At 46.0% G+C, this 16,594-nt stretch overlaps 1 long non-coding RNA gene across 2 annotated transcripts in view; it reads left to right on the top strand.

Annotated features, from left to right (window-relative positions):
• LOC132028536 (uncharacterized) overlaps positions 1-16,594 on the top strand; it is an 83,213-nt gene that overhangs the window by 41,336 nt on the left and 25,283 nt on the right. Inside the window, exon 1 of one of the 2 annotated variants that reach the window (XR_009407471.1) lies at positions 7,704-7,816. The exons of the other annotated variant lie outside the window; for it this stretch is intronic. This is a non-coding gene — a long non-coding RNA (uncharacterized LOC132028536). Of the gene's footprint in view, positions 1-7,703; positions 7,817-16,594 lie in introns of those variants that run through there. 2 annotated transcript variants of the gene reach the window in all.

Here is a 16,594-nt window from a genome sequence, read left to right on the forward strand (position 1 = left end):
CACCCATGCATTCCTTAAAATGCAAATTTTTAAGGTTTACCCTGAGCTTCACATTAAAATGTGGGAACTGCTGTCCCATACCACACATCAGAATACATTCCAGGTGAGTTACTGGGATAAATGTCAACATCACTATGTCAAACCAAAAGACAGAATAAGGAAATATTTATATCATCTTCCATATTTTCAGTTTAAGATCTTTGACAGTTCAGTAAGAAAAATAGGAGTGCACAAGAGTAAAAAGGGCAAAGGACATGAATAACCAGACCACAAAAGAAAAAGGGAAAAGGTCAATAAACATATGGAAAAATGCCAAACTTCACTTTCAAAAAATGCACACTAAAACAACATCATTTTTCATATTTCAAGAGAGAAATTGTTTTAAAAATGATAAGAAGCAGTGATGTTAAGGATGCAGTGAAATGAGCATTTTGATTTTCAGGTGAGGGTGGGGATGCTAAAGCAGTTTTCTGAAATGCTTTGTTTGGAAAGTTTGAGAAATATCTATACCTAGGGGGCCAAGCTATTCATCTTCCATGAATTTATCTTGGAGGAGAATCAGAGATTCATATACAGACTTACATATGCAGGTATCTATCAAAGCATTATTTTAATAGAAAAAAATTGGAAACAGCTGAAATGTCCAACAATATGGTAACAGTTAACTCAATCATGGCTCATCCATGAGACAATACTCTGGTCATTAGAAATCATGTTTTTGAAGAATCCTGTCATTAAATTACCTGAGAAAATGTTTACAATGTATTAAGTAAAAACATCAGGATATTAACTGTATATAGTGTAATTCCTTTTTTTTTAATTAAAAATAATCACACACTTAGATAAAAGATGGAAAGAAGGAAAAAAGATATACCAACATTTTAATGGTACTTACATCTGGGTGGTTGGATTTGAACAATTTTTATGTTCTTTCTACTTTTCAGATTTTCCAGTTTTGTGCAATGCATACATACTTGTAATGAGAAAAATGTTAGTTGAAACATAATCAAACAGATGAGACTAGCTGAGAGATTTTGAAAGTGAGTCGTATTTTGAAAAGGAAGTAATGACCCGGTGATGGGTATTAAGGAGGGTACTGATTGCATGGAGCACTGGGTTTTATACACAAATTAATGAATCATGGAACACCACATCAAAAACTAATGATGTACTATATGGTGACTAACAACATAATAAAAAAAAAAAAGGTAGAAAGAAGACGGTGGTCCTGGATTTAATAGTATGAATCAAGGAAGCAGAATGAATATATCAGAATCTGATTGTTCTGGAAAGGCAGCGTGGCATGGAGGTAGACAGGCAGGCTGGGGGCAGAGTGTGTGAGGCCCTGCAGGGTGCCACAGCTTCTCAGAAAGGCTGAACCCCCTCTGAGTAAACCCCATCCTGCAGACCACGCTGACCAGGCATGAACGAAGCCCGCACCCCTGAGCACTCACTACAGCATAGCAGGTGCCTCCAAACATGCCACTGAGGCAAAGACGTATGGGGTGTGGCTAGTTCTCTCTTTTTATTTGATTTTTTTTTTTTTTTTTTTTTTTTTAAAGAGAGAGAGAGTGAATGAGCACAAGAGCAGGGGAGGGCAAGGGGAAGAGACTCCAAGTTGAGTTACTGGGATAAATGTTGAGTGTGGAGGCTGATGTAGGGCTCAGTCCCACAACTCTGAGACCATGACCTGAGCCAAAACCAAGAGTCACTTAACCAACTGAGCCACTCAGGCACCCCACCCCTGCCCGCTCCTCAATTCTCCTTTTGACTCTGCTGCATTAAAAGGAAAAGATCTCTGGTATAAAGAGTTTACTCTTGAGATACCTCAGGTTGCCAATACGGTGCTGTGACTGAGCTTTCTTTCCTCTTACTCCTGTCTAGCACCCAGCCTAGTACCAGGAACTTGGCTGCTTACTGGGCAAGTGGCCAGTAAGGTCTGGAGACAAGTGTTTCCCCGTTGGCATGGTGCTCAAGGCCTGGGAGAGTGTAATCTCTGCTGACAACCCCAAAATGGACTATAATGTCACCTGGGGACACCAGGATGGCGGGGAAGGTTGGTCTCATGTAGGTTGGGAGGAGCAGCAGAAGGCTCCTGGGCGTTGAAGTCCTTTACACTGGGTGTCGACTCCTGCTGTGGGAATGCAAAGAAGCTGCGTGACTCTGGGTGTGACCATGTCCCTTCACTTCACTGAGGTCAGCTTCAGGCCCTCCCTTTATAAATTAAGCTCCCCATCGGTATTAAGTACCTCGAGGGGCCATGTGAGCCTTAAGTAAGCAAATGTATGCAAAGCATTTATCCCAGCCCGACACAGAAGGAGGTGTTCCATAAATCACAGTTACAATGACTTCAGCCTTTGTCTTCCCCCAGCTAGGCAGCATGTGGGTATGGTGCCAGGTGCTCACGAAATTTACCTGGCATTTGGGCAGGAAGACGTCAGGGGCTGCAGGCTGTCATTATTATTGCTGTTGCTGCTGCTGTTGTTGCTATGGCCTCTGCCCCTAGGCACTGCATGAGCAGATGGCAAGACTCTCCAGTCCCCACCTTCAGCTAGGTCTTTGTGAGAACAGGCTTTCTACAGGTTCTCATATCTGCCGGAGCTACTTGGAGGATGGAGAGCAAGTGGGTGGGAGCTGGAGTGGGTGTGCGTATTCCCTGAAATGAGCACAAAGCCTGGCTTTGACCTCCCCGTTCCAGTGTTTGCAAACTCTGCTCACAGTAACCTCCTTAACTGGGCCCCCGGGAGCTTCTGGGCAGGGTCAGTGAGTCAGCCGAGAGCCCGGGAGCCAGGCCCAGGAGCCACTGTGCCAGCTCCCTGATCAAGTGGAGCAGAAGTGGTGACATTTCAGTCCACAGCATCAAAAGGCAGACACAGCAAATGGGGGCCACCCCCAAGGTGGCCATGCTCGACCCGAATGGGAGACCCAAAAGGTTGTCTGTTGTGTATAGACTTATGGAAATGTTAGCTGTTTGTGTTTGGCTTAGTAGATATTAGGAAAAATAAAATGCACTAAATGAGGAAAGCTCAGTTTGAATAGAAGAGGGTAATTTTAATGTTATATGAAGAAAAATACAAAATTAATAATAACACAGATAGTTAGTGGATGATGGCAAAAATTATGACCATGGTGGGGATGAGCGTTTGAGAACTGGAATTCCATGGAGTCTTTTGTCCTGTGAGTGGGCCCTTCTGGTTCATCCATTTTTATGTGTTATCTTAAATGGATAATGGCAAGGCAGGGGATCCTTTAAATTTGTCCAAACCTGGGGGAGTCTTTATCAGAAGTTACCAACTTTGTGTTTGTCTGAAGCTTGTTTGAGTCTATAGATACATGGAAAACACAGAATGCATTTTTGGCCGCTATGGTTGGCTTAGCATTTTCTTGGCTGGATCTGATAATAGAGATTTCCTTTTAGGTCTGTGGCCAACAGGTCAGATATGTGGAACAGAATTGTCCATCCAAATCAGGTGGGGAAGTGTGGCTGATATGATTAAGTGACATGGCTTTCCTTTCTGTGAACTGAATTGTGGAATCTGAGTGTGCCTGGTGGAGGGCTGGTGACACATTCCTGAGCCCTGCCCCATTGAGTTCCCTGTCCACTGGGGGTGAGGAGCCTGGGGAGGTGAGGATGAGACCAGAAGTGGTGGTTGACCTGGCCCTTGAAAGGAAGGTGGGAAGAGCCATATGGGAGGCAGAGATTCACAGGCAAAGGCTCAGAAACTGCTGGCCTAAGAAGACCCAAGCTCTGTGTTGTGAAGATTGAGGCACCATAAGAGCCAGATGAGGGGAGTGTGGTAGGGACAGCAGGAAATGAGGCTTATGGGGCTCTGTGGACTGGACCCAGGAGACTACGATTCCTTCCTGAGAGGTGAACTTGTTTATAGGGCATTACCTGGGTCTGCTCAGGCTCCTTCTTACCCAGCTTTGGACAACTCATCCTCAGACTTGGTGGGACTTGATGAGGCCCTCCAGGCAGAACAGGGCCCCTTCCCTTCCATCTCAACCGGGGAGTTCTGTCCTAGGGCTCAGGGTTTAGTTCCGTGTCTGTGTGCATCTGTTCCCAAATGCCTAATGGCAGACTGGCATTTTAAGGCCTTTTGGGGTACTCCCAGGTGTAATGGGGGAAGAAGGCCATTAAAGGGAGGCAAGGATATGGGAGGTAAACCTCCCCAGACTCCCTGTCTTGCCTGAGCTGGCTGTGACAGCCACCTTGCAAGGAACCATCCAAGTCTCGTGGGTCAGCCTTTACTTCCTGGGGTAGGGCAGCAGCTGGCAAACTCTGGATATGTGTCTGGTTCAGTAACACTATTCTGGCCACTGAGAAGGTGGGTCTTCCCAGGCCCCAACAATGACTTTGTCTGTATGAGCCAAACTGCCACCCCTGGCCTTCAAATTTCTAAATGCCCCATCTCTTCTGGGCTTAGCAATAGCCTCAGAGTCTCCCAACGTCAGTGACCCTAAAACCAAGGCTAAAGCTTGATGCAATTGGGGTGGAGTAGGAATAAGACTACTCAGAATTGTGAGTCTGAACTTCGGGAGCCAGGGTCTACCTGCCCTCGTTGGTCCTTTTCCATTTCTCTGATGAAAGTTTGGACAAGGTGGGTGGTAATGAGTTTATTTAACATGTCAGATTCGTGAGGCAGATCCTTGAGTGTAAACAATGCTTCTAAATACCCAGCTGTTTCTCTGCAAAGTGGGATTTCTTCCATATTTTCCTGTAAACATTCATGGGCATGTGAGCTCTGCTTATGTGTCAGAGTTGGTTGTTCTCGGCATTACTGACCACTGGCTTCGAGATTCTGGAAAGCAGGCTTCCTAATTCCTCCCTCTTGTGGTTCAAACCTCTGGTGGCTCTTATCAGATTGCATTAGAGGGTGGTAGGCAAATCCATGATCTTAGAGGCATCCTGAAGCCCTGAGAGGCCAGGTCAATCATATGGTCCTGAGAGAGTTGACTTTATGGTCCCATTGGGATGGGGACTTCTTGGGAGTGGGGTGAGGGAGTTGGGCAGTTCTAAGTTCGCCCAGGCTGTTGCCAAGCTTGGTGGTTCCCTTTGCCTGCACTGCTCCACATCCTGACTAGCCAGGAAACCTGCCTGCCCGGGCTCTTTGATCAGGGGCTGATCATCCAAGGTCCAACCAGTGTCGCTCCCTGACCTGGCTGGTTGTCCTCTTGGAACAGACTTACAGAAGTATCCCCACTCATGGCCTGAATCGGCATGGCAGGGGTGGTGGTGGGAGGGACATAGAAAGGAAAACTCAGGACCATGGAAGAGGCGGGACAGATGCTTGTTATGGAAGAAGTGAAAGAAGAATGTTCTTGTACTGTGGCTTCAGATCCATTTCACCCCCTGCTCCAACTGGCATCACAGCAGCAGTCAAGGGCTTAGGTGGCATTCCTCAGGTTCCCTTACCTTCTGGTTTCAGAGGATGTTTGGCCAATGGGAGGCCCCAGTGGGAACCTGGAGGGCAAGAAATAGGCAGAAGTCAGGGTGTGTCTCTCCCTTTCTGTTCAGGGCAGTGCCTACGGCAATGGCCGCATCTCCTCTAGGGTTGTATTTACCATAGACTGCGTGGCCCACTCTGCTCTCAGATCTGACTGGTGGCCTTGGCTCCTGGACTCTGGTGATACTATCTCTGTCTTGTAACCTTCCAGCAGGGTCTAGTTTTGGATGATGTCTAGGTTACCTCATTGTTCTCTGCCCTTGGCCACTCTGTAACTTGTTTCTTGTACTAAAATCCTTCTGTGAAATTACCTCCTGTTTTTTAACTGGGCCTGGATGATCAAGGACTGTCTGTTCCTCTTCCTCATCACTTACTCTTCCTTCCTATCTCCTGCCAGCTCCATTTTGCTGAGGAAAGAAGTGATGTCACATGGGACAGGGGAATGTAATCTGCCCTATGCCTTCCTTTTGCCACTCTTGTCATGGAGAGACCTAAAAAGTTATTCCTTTGCCCATCTTCTTCCTCTAAAATGTATGGAGAACTTTTTGCAGCAAGAAGACTCTATGCTGATGTTGGGGGTGGGAGCTGGGACCAGAAATGAAGAGGCAGGCCTCCCTGCCAGGAGCCTGCTACACACTGAGAATGTAGGGGCTTGCACACAAGTAAGGGTAACATGGAGCACCACCCAAGGAGGGAAGTACAGAGAAGTCTGGAGCATAAGAGCCTGCCTTTGTCATATGGAATCATGGAGGGCTTTCAAGAGGAGGTGGTATTTGGCTGGGTTTTGAAGGATGGGTAGGATGTGCAGAGATGACTATAGGGAGATACCCAGAGGTTAAAGGTGGAGTCTAAGGTTTTTAATTCCTCTAAATAACTGCAAAGCCCTCAACAGCTTGTCTGTGTCTTAGTGAAGCCTCTTAAACCCTTTCCATGGAGGTAGTGCCACCACAAAGGGTTGATTCACACCCAGAGGAGCTTGAAGACAATCTCTAATATGTTTTAGGCAAGTTTAGAATTCCAAAGGTGGCTCTTTAGGGCTCGGTTGTCTTCTGTTGGAGAAGCTCACTTGGTATTCACTTTGCTTTCCATATATCTGCTTAGAGAGAGATTGAGGTAAATTGTTGGAGGGGAGAAGAGTGGAAGAGGAATAAAATGAGGTTTGGGCCCCAGAGATAGCCTGGGAAGAGCATCCCAGTGGGTCTGGACTATCTTAAGGCAATCTGAGGATACTGGGACCAAAGGAAGGTGAGATTGGGCAGATTTAAATCAGTCAGTGGTTGACAGTCCCTTCTGTGGTCTGGGGTGTTGCAGGAGACCTGTCTCACTGTTCCCAGGGTTATGGCAGAGAAGAAGCTGGTGCATGGACAGAGGAAAACAGAACCTCCCTCCCTCTTTCACTACAGCCCTCCCTCCCTCTCTCCTACTTTGGAGGGATGTCAGAGGTGTCATTACTGAGATAGAGGGTAGGTTTTGAAATATATCATGGATTTAATAATGGAGATTTGTGGGATTTCATCTTGCATGCTTCAGCCCCCCGAGGCCATCCCATGTCCAGATGAGCATATGTGTGAAGACAAGGATATATGTCTGCAGGCTGGGGCCAGGAAGCTGCAGCTGGTGCTAGGTTAATTTCCAAAATTAGGCTGTGGTCTCTTTTCATAAAGTCCCCAACAATTATAACAGCCGTTAAACTATGACTTTCTAAGGGGGGATGTTTTATTATGTTATGTTTCCAGTTCTGCCTTGTGGACTATTGCACAGAAATTCAACTTTGGAATGAATCTAAAGGGACATCCAATACCAGAATCCCTGGTGTTGTAGCCTCTTTAAAGCAGCCCTACTTAAAACAAAACAAAACAAAACAACAACAAATAACAACAACAAAACTTCCTAGCCTTTGGATTCGTAGCCAAACACCTGTGTTGGACTCCAACTGCATAAAACAGGCACGGAATGCCAGGAATGCAGCACCTGTGGATAAGCTATTGACTCAGAGGCCAGTGTGGTCTCTGAAGACAAGGACTCTCCAGTGCCCCTCTCCCCTACTGCCCCTGGGGGACAGCTCTGTACAAAGAAAGGGGCTTAGTGTTGTGGAAAGATCTGGGGCTTTGGCATCACATCGTTTTGACTTCTAATCCCAAGGGACACTGGACAGTGAAGGGTGGAAAGTGAGGAAGTAAGATCGGGAAGGGAAAGAAGCCAGTAGAGGGTCTAATGGGTTACTCTGTGAGTGACTTAGAGTACATCAGACTCGGGAGCTCTGGGAGACAGTGCAGAATGTGTCCAGAATTATCACAACCAAGGAATGAGAGGGCTGGATACTGGTCCTACAAATCCCATCCACCAGGGGTTGAGGGCTGCTGCCGGTGGTGAGTAGTGTTGACTCCCTAGCACTCAGGCTTGCTCTGTGCACGGTCTCAGCAGACTCTGTTGGCTGGAGAAAGCCCTAGGACAAAAACTTTCGGGACCCTGTGTGTGGAAGCCATACAGTTGGCATGCATTATAATGATGGAGAGGGTAAGGGCAAGGCATCAGCAGCGACTGCGCAGGTACCCAGACTCACAGATTCCTGATCTGGTCATTTCATCTCTGTGACCCTGCTGGGAACCCAGTAGGTGATCCTCTCCCTGGGAGCGGGGGGTGGGGGGTGGGGGGTGGGGGGGCGTGGGCAGGGAGGTGTTTATTCTTACCTAGGACTTGGAAAGTATCATGCTTGATGAAGGAAAGAATGTTAGGGTTTGAAGACGATGGCCAAGAAAGAATTGTTGAGACATCTTTGTTGCAAAACGTGGTTTTATTAAAGCATGGGGACAGGACCCATGGGCAGAAAGAGCTGCACCAGGGTTGTGAGGAGTGTCCCATTTTACACTTTCGATTTGGGAGGAGATTAGGGATAGCTAAAGACTCTAAGGAATTTGGAAACAAGGTTTCCAGGACCTTGAGGGGGCTAGTTATTGTTAGGAAAAAGTCATTTATTACTATCTAATAAAACCTTAGTCATGACCTTTCGGATGTATATCAGTGGGTCATATGCTTGGGACGGTGATTGCCAACACATATCTTGGGGGGGGGGGATTAGAGATAAAGGAAATTTCTAAAGAAATTTTTATATGTTAGAGTAAACCTACAGGATCCTGGTGGTGGAGGCTGTGGGGGAGATTAGGCTAGGATTGTCTTTTGCCTTTAACAAAGTATGAACATGGAGGCAGTTGAGTCCCTAGAGGAATGTCACACTGCCTGTTTCAAGGACTTGTTAATGGGCTGTAGGTAGTAAGGCAATTTAGTAATTTTTCTCCTGCCTTTGTTTCCCACATCAGTGCTTATGCCAGGAACTGAATGACTAGGGTAGAATGTGGCAGGTTTCTGAGAGTTTGGGGTGGGCAGGCCCCAGTCACCTTTCTGCAGTGATCTTCCTGCCAATGAGGAGCCTGTCTGGAGTGGGCAGTGCTCTTGTGTTCGGCCAGCTCTCTCAGATTCAAAGGCACGTGCCTTCTCCCACTTCTGCTGTAGTCCTATGAGGCCTCCTGGGGCGCTTTCTTCTGTGCCTCTTTCTTCTCTTCTCTTTTCTTTCTTTTCTTTTTTTTTTTTTTTTTAAGATTTAATTTTTTTGAAAGATTTTATTGACAGAGAGATACAGTGAGAGAGGGCACACAAGCAGGGGCAGAGGGAAAGGGAGAAGCAGGCTCCCCACTGAGCAGGGAGCCCAATGCAAGGCTCGATCCCAGGACCCTGGGATCATGACCTGAGCTGAAGGCAGATGCTTAACAATTCAACCACCCAGGCATCCTGTTCTGTGCCTCTTTCTAATGAAAAGTCTCTTCCACAGCCCTGAGAATGGAGCACCTGGCCCCACAGGAAAGTTTGGAGAATGTTGTTGCAGCCTTGTTCCTCATCATGGGGATGGTGAGACCAAGGCTCTGGTGTAGATCCGACAAAGCCTTGACTTGAGTGTCCTGGTCCAGGGTTCTCAGGATGGAGTTCTAGACATTAAACATTTCTCCCTTCTGGATTGAGGGTAGATGGGAATGGCTGAGCGCCATTCTCATGCAACAATGTTGGGAGCTGGGCCTGACCAAAGGAGGCAGCACCACTTCTGCCCTCCTGCTATCTATCCCCAGAGGATGGCCAGGATAGACGATAGGGCCTGTGGAAGGATCCTGAACACTTCCCTTCCTCACTGACCCTGGAGTTTGGCATGAAGCCTCTAATTAGAAGCATGTGTGTCTTTCATTTGGCAAAATGGACAGTTTTGTGGGTGGATGATCAATGATCCATGCAGAGTGTAGGGTTCTCTAGGTGGAATTTGGGGCATGCTTTGGTTAGGAGAGTGGAGAATGGAAGAGGAGGGAGGAAAATAGACTGAAGAGTCTTGACTTCCTTGTGGTGGGGTTTCCTTTCATGGGCTGATGAGTTTCCTGGGAAGTGGGCTCAGGTCATGCTATGAGTTTTGTGTCCAAAGTATGGAGATGGAGCCATGCCTTGTGCCTTCGAGGTGCTTGCAGCCTCTCATCTCTGCATGGCTCCTATCTGTTTTGCAGCTCAAGAAAGGCTCTGTGCAACTGGCACTTGAGGGGTTCTCATTTTAGAAAGATTTCAGGCTGACTTAATGCTCCAGGAGACCAAATTCAAAGGTAAAAACTCCAGGGTGACCCAGGAAATGCCTGATTTTCCAGAACTAATCTGTCCTCCTTGACTTATCTCCTCACCTTTCCCCACATCAGCACAGCCGTCAAAGTCATTCTCATGTTGTGCAAAATAACAGCCGTAATCACAGATGAATGATACGGGTCTACTCTGGAGAGGAGACTCTGTTTGGAGGATGAGTCATTTAAAACATCTTGTGAGGTTGCTCTGCACTTTATCCCCCATACGAAGAACAGCCATAGGATTTAAACAGCTTCTCAATCCAATCATTAGTGTTGATTTTAAATGGCGTTACTTCTCATAGGATATTTTTGCTCTTTATCTAAACCACTGTTTGAAGTCAGACCCAGGGAAGGGAGAAGTCTTTGAGACCATGCCAGCCTTCTCCATGCTGTGATTTAGATGCCCTCTGCCTAGAAACAAGGGCCTACGTGTTGTGTTTCTTAAGATCCCCTCTACCTGTGTGGTTCTTGTCCCTCGAGGGTTAGGATGAAAGACTAACCTGAGTGTGACATGTCTTGTGGCTGGATAGGTTCTCCTAGCATCCTCTGGAGGCCTGGCCCATAGGGACATCACGAGTTAATACGGTGACCAGGTCACAGAAGGCCTTGCGTGCCATACTGTAATGTGTAGGCATTGTCCTCAGGGCCTTGGGGAGCCGCTAAAAGGTTTCTACAACAAAGTGGCAAGGAAGCTTAGTGCCATAGAAGGATGGTTCAGGTTTCCATGTGATGGATGGATGACACAAGAGAACCTAGGGCCACCGAGACTTTGTGAGAGGCAGGTGTGTGCCCAGGTGAGAGAAGACCTGGTGGCTTAAACTCAAGCAGGGGTGGAAGGAGTGCAAAAGAGAGGCACATTTGAGAATATCTAAGAGATAAAACTTAAAATCCATCAAGATGGACTGTGAAGTACCGAAGGAGGAAAAGTCTAGTTCCTACCCTGGAAATAGTGATGTACAAAGTCAGGGTTGACTTTGGCCCCTCATTCTTGGGAGCGTGTTACTGAACACAAGGTCTCTAAGCCACTGGGAGGGAAACCTTGTGAAAAAACAGAGAGAAGAGCCCGAGCAGAAAGAATAGTGGGAAGGAAGTTCAAACCAATATTTTGAACTATTTTTTTTTAATCATCATTTCCCAGACAATGTCATTATCCTAATTTGAAAGAGAGCGATTCAATTCATTTTCTATTTGTGGTTGCCAGCCACATGAATACTTGATGGTTTTGGATTACAAAGCTTCCAGCAGCGGCTCTCATGTGGTCAATAGAATGGAGGGCAAGGAGAGGCCCGCGTCGAGGTAGTGATAGGCTGTGTACCTCCTCATGTGTCTCCTTCTTCAATAGCATCTATTTTGAGCTGAGTTCTTTCTGAAGCTTTGGCAGGGTGAGGAAAATGAGCATTCTTCCTGCTTCCAGGACAGGCTGTCAGACTTCTGGAAATGATCTGTTGTGACAAATGGCAATGGCTTCAGGTTATGTGGGAGGACTGCAGCCCTCAGATCGGTAATTATCTCTGCGGTTTAATGGTGATTGCAAGGGGATGGGGGAGCTGATCCGAGTAATGGGAACATGACAGACTAGATGAAGTGATGTTTTTTCTCTGCGCGCTGTTGTTTAGATTTCTTGTAAGACAGTGGGTTGTATTAATCAGACACATGCCTACCATAAGAAAGATAAGTAGTCTGGAAGAACTTGGAGACGTGGCAAAACTCATCACGGACATTGCTATGGACCGAATTGTGCACCCCTCAAATTCATAATCCCCCAGTGTGACTGTGCTTGGAGATAGGGCTTTTAGGCAGAGGTAAGGTTAAGGTTAAATCAGGTCATAAGGGAGGAGTCCTATTCTGATAGGATTGTTGGCCTTAAAAGAAGAGAACGAGGGAGAAAGAGAGATCCCTCCACACACACACGCACACACACACTAAGGAAAGGCCACGTGAGGACACAGCAAGAAGGGGGCCACCTGCAAGCCAGGAAGGGGGCTCTCACCAGAACCTGACCGTGCTGGCACCCTGATCTTCAACTTCTAGCCTCCAGAACTGTGAGAAAATAAATTTCTATTGCTTAAATCACCCAGTCTGTGGTGTTTTATTATGGCAGCCCAAGCAGACTAAGACAGACAGGTAGATGTGAGGATGATTCAATTATAGTATTTATTTGAACAAAACAAATCCACTCTCATGGTTCTAAGTTTGGAATCAGTAATAAACACTGATTCTTCTGGATTTAGATTTTTGTACAATGAAGTAGCAAATATCTTGCTCAGTTTTAGAATTTGCATAAACATTATGAGCTCTAAAAAAAAATTTAACTTAATTTAAGTCTGAAGTTGGCAAACGGCTGACATGTTCCCCAGATGACTTCTGAATTCTTTCAGAGAAAGTAAATCCATTTCTCCCCAAGTTTGAGTTCTTTTCTGAGACTAAGTTAGAATTGGGGAAGGCCAGGTTCTTCATGCTATTTTTGTTTCTGTTCTGTGGGGGTACTGTGCCCAGAACTGTCTTTTAGTCAGTCCAGTTTTCTCCAAGAACACGGTAGGAAGGCAGGGCCAGCTCTGTGTCACCTGGTCATGAGGCAGTGCTGGGTGTGCTTAGCCTGTGGGCTCTGCTGCTTCCTCATTAGGGAAGTGGCTGCCATTTCTGTCACTCTGTGGGGAGGCATTGCTGGCATGGAGTCCATTCTGCAACCCAGTGTACATGCAAAGGCAAAAAACAAGAGAAACAATAAAAAGAGGGAGAGAGAAAATATCTTCTAGAGCTGATCTATGATCCAGTGATTGGAAAGCCTAGCCAATGACCAATAATCATGGAACCTTGAGACCCCTGACATTGAGCTAGACACTATAGAAGGACGCTAGAGAAAGAAGAAGTATGGGTCCTGGCCTCAAGGAGCTCATGGTCTCCTTGAAAAAACAAGACCCATAGGAAATCAAGACAAATCCAAGTAGGGGTCTTCACAGGATGACTTCCACTGGGGGAGTTTCTGAGAAGGGAAAGGAATGATTTGGGGTTAAGCCCTGGGTTTTTGTGGTATGCCTGAAACCTAGGGTCTGAGAAGTCCTTCTGGAGGAGATGCACTTGTTCCAGTCCTCAGAGAGAGATGAAGTCTGAGAGGCCCAAGGCAGAAAATGGTTGTTAGTTTGCTCACTCAGAGAATACTTTTTAAGTGCTTACTGACTGTCAGGCCAGGGCCGTGTCGTGAAAAGGAGAAAACAAGTAGCCACATGTGCATGGGGGATCTCTCTAGGTCTGTTGTGGCTTTGAGGATCAAGAGAGCTGAAGCCAAATGAATTCCTTATTCACAGGAGGAAGCCAAGAGTCCCCATGCATTGAGTGCTGCCATTGTTGCAGCTTTGCTTTGGGACAACTGCTAATTACCTTCATCTGTGTCTCCTGTGACTCCAGTACCCACAGGCCCTCCCATTAGCCCCATGTGACTCTTGACCTCATGAGGATGAGATCCCTGGGGTAGATCTCAGAAACCACATGCTGTCTGCAAGAAAATGCTAGTGGCCCTGCCCTGCAGCCTCTGCTTGTTCACGAGCATGTGGAGTCCAGGGCTGCTCCGCGTCTGCAGCAGAGCTTGGGGAAAGCTCTCATGCCACAGACAGGAAATTATTCCCAGCAATGTGCCAACTCAGGGCTCTGAGCAGGACTGCCTTTCGGGGGCTGAATCTGTACGTACTGAGCCAGGGTCTGGTGGTGTTGGTGTTGGGGAGCCAGATCTCTGGCCAAGTCCATACGAGTTTAAACAGGTGAGATAAGCAGGCCTGGGAACCTTGGTGGTGGGGCCAGCAACAATGACAGCCATCCAAGGCATGAGGTTCTCCAGAGAGGGCAAGAGATGTATCAAATAACTTGGTGCTGGTAGAGGCCTGAAAGGTTATCTTGCCAACCTTGTTTCAGTGCAGGATCTCATGTATAAATGTCCTCAATATCAGTCATTGAATCTTTAATCAGTGCTATGCTGGTAGATGCCTAACAGCTGGCTCTCTGGGGAAAATTTAAAGGTGTTTGTTTGTAATTAATAGTTTCCATGGTGTAAATACTCCCACCATGGCTGATTTCAAGCTATCACTACAACATCTTTGAACACAACCCTGGGAAGATACTAACAGCCAGCTCTCTCCAGGAAGTACAAGTCAGATGCTGCACACCATTGCCTTTAGTAAAATACCTCTAGTGATAGGAAATTCATTACCCTTGATGTTGCTCATTCCATTCTTCCTTTCATGTCTTGGGTCTTTCAGATTTCATCCTCTGGATTTAAGAAGCAGACTGCATTTTAGGACTAGAGGTTCTAATAAAAAGAGTAATTATTACTCACTGGTCTTGAATAATGACCTTCTGCTGACCTCCTAATCGTCCCCTTACAGGTTACCTCATATCTAGCATGTTATGTTTCTAACTAATTTCATTCAACAAACACAATAGAGAATCTACTTGGTAACGAGTCTTGTGACGGGCACTGTGCGGAAGTAATGAGTGAGACACAGACTCTTCCTGAGGGGCTAAGTGTTCAGTGAGGGGGAGAGACAAGCCAATCTGAAGTGCTTTGTTTTATGATGAGGGGTGGGAATGTGCTCTGGGGCTTTCTGTTATGGAAAGGTCACTTTTGACTCTATGGTCATAGAAGATGACCTTGAAGTCTCAGTGGCAGTCATCTGTAAATCGCTATAGTGCTTGTGGTGTGCCGTTTCTGGCATCTATGCTGTGGAAAGGGACCAGTTAGCATGGCTAACTTCTTAGGGCAGAGACCACTTTCCACAGAAAGTTCTGGGCAGCTTCTGTCACACTCATGTCTGTAGGAAGCTGCCCATGTTTCAGTGATAGGAGATTTAACAGCGCCATTGTTAATCTGATTAAGAGCTCAGCGTGTGAAATGGAACGAGCCCTTAGTTCTTGTACTAGAAACATCCTCTGTAGCAACTGCACACACAGTAGCCACAGTCTTTAGATGTTGGACTCTGGTGCCAATTTTTAACTTTCATTACTCCTGAGGTTGAGCAATACCACTTTCACAAACCGGGAAACATGTGGGCTGTTACTAGTCAAGCCAGACCGTGTTGTACATCTCTGCTGAAGTGTGGTCTGCTTCCCATGGGACTGAGGAAGAATTTTCCAAGTTCTGTACTGCCTCAGTGTAGAGAGAAAGAGAGTGAGGAAGAGTGAACATCCATTAGGAGTTGGAGTGAAAAATAGAGATGACCTTTAAAAAGTCAGCCCCTTTTAACAAACACAGTTACTCCTGGCATCTGTGTTGACTGGCATTTGTTTAACAATTGTGTGTGGATTTGGAGCTGATGCAGGGTGAGTTGAACTGATCCCATCCCTGACCTTCAGAATCTGTAATTTATCATCAATGGGGTCAACCCAAATAACCAAGTAAACTTCCTATCACATGCTGGCTATGAACTGGCAAAATAACCAATACAACCCAAATGTTGGCTTAGTTCTGCCCATGTGAAACCCTCCTGTTGGAGTTGAAGCAGCAAAGAAAGCAATTTGAAGTAGATGCTGCAGGATTCCCAGGACTTCCAGATGAATTCATGGTCTCCCTCTCGCTCTCCCCCTCCCTCCCTCTTCCCTTCTCTCCTCCCACTTCCCCCCTACTGACCCCTCCTGCCACTTCGTGAAAAGGAAAACTTACCAAGCACACAGGGACCCAAAGAAGAGCAGGATGTTACCAACTTAGAAGCTCGAGCCTCTGCAACAATTTTGGGGCAGTTGGGTGAAAAATTTTTGAGAAGTTCTTTTAATCATGGTCCCCGACTCATTTTTTTTTTTTTTTTTTTTTTACGCTAAAGGTCAGGTTAAGGAGTACAGCAATTTTATTTAATCCAGGAGGAGTCTCTCTTGGCAGAAGTGTTTTTTCATCACGGGTTTCTCCATCAGGAGAGAAATGTGAGTGCTGAAAAGTCTGGTATGCAGCAAAGCAAAGAGAATTCCTTTCATAAGCAACAGAAATGGCAGTTATGAAGTGGGTTGGAAGTCTCAGCTCCCTATTCTTGGTTAAAGCAGCATCCTCAACCTCCTGTCAATTTTAGAGAAGCCATTTGTGGCTCCCTTTGGAACAGTTTAGGCCACAATGACAGGGACTGCTGAGAATATTTCGACTGTATTTGTTTTTGTAAGAAAGGACCTTGATTTCTAGTTCCAGAAAAGTCTAAATCTACATAAAGAGTGAATATATTTTTCATCACTTGCTCCATTTCATCAATTTGAAGATGCAGATTTTCTCTGTTTTTCATATTTTAACATCTCTATAATTCATGGGGTGGTACGGTTCCTGCTGGCCAGGGAGCAGTCATGACATGTCACCATCTGTGCATGTGAAAACTTGGTCTTAACTGTTCATATTTTCACTTCAGTGAGTTTGGAAGTTATATACATTTTGGTGCTGTGTATGTTAAGTCTCCCTGACATTTAGAATTGTTTTTTAAAAAGATTACATTATGCTTTGGTATTGAAACAAACACAAAAGAGCAGAGTTATTTAAAA

The sequence above is a fragment of the Mustela nigripes genome, chromosome 12 (genome assembly GCF_022355385.1).
Source record: "Mustela nigripes isolate SB6536 chromosome 12, MUSNIG.SB6536, whole genome shotgun sequence".
Lineage (NCBI taxonomy): Eukaryota > Metazoa > Chordata > Mammalia > Carnivora > Mustelidae > Mustela > Mustela nigripes.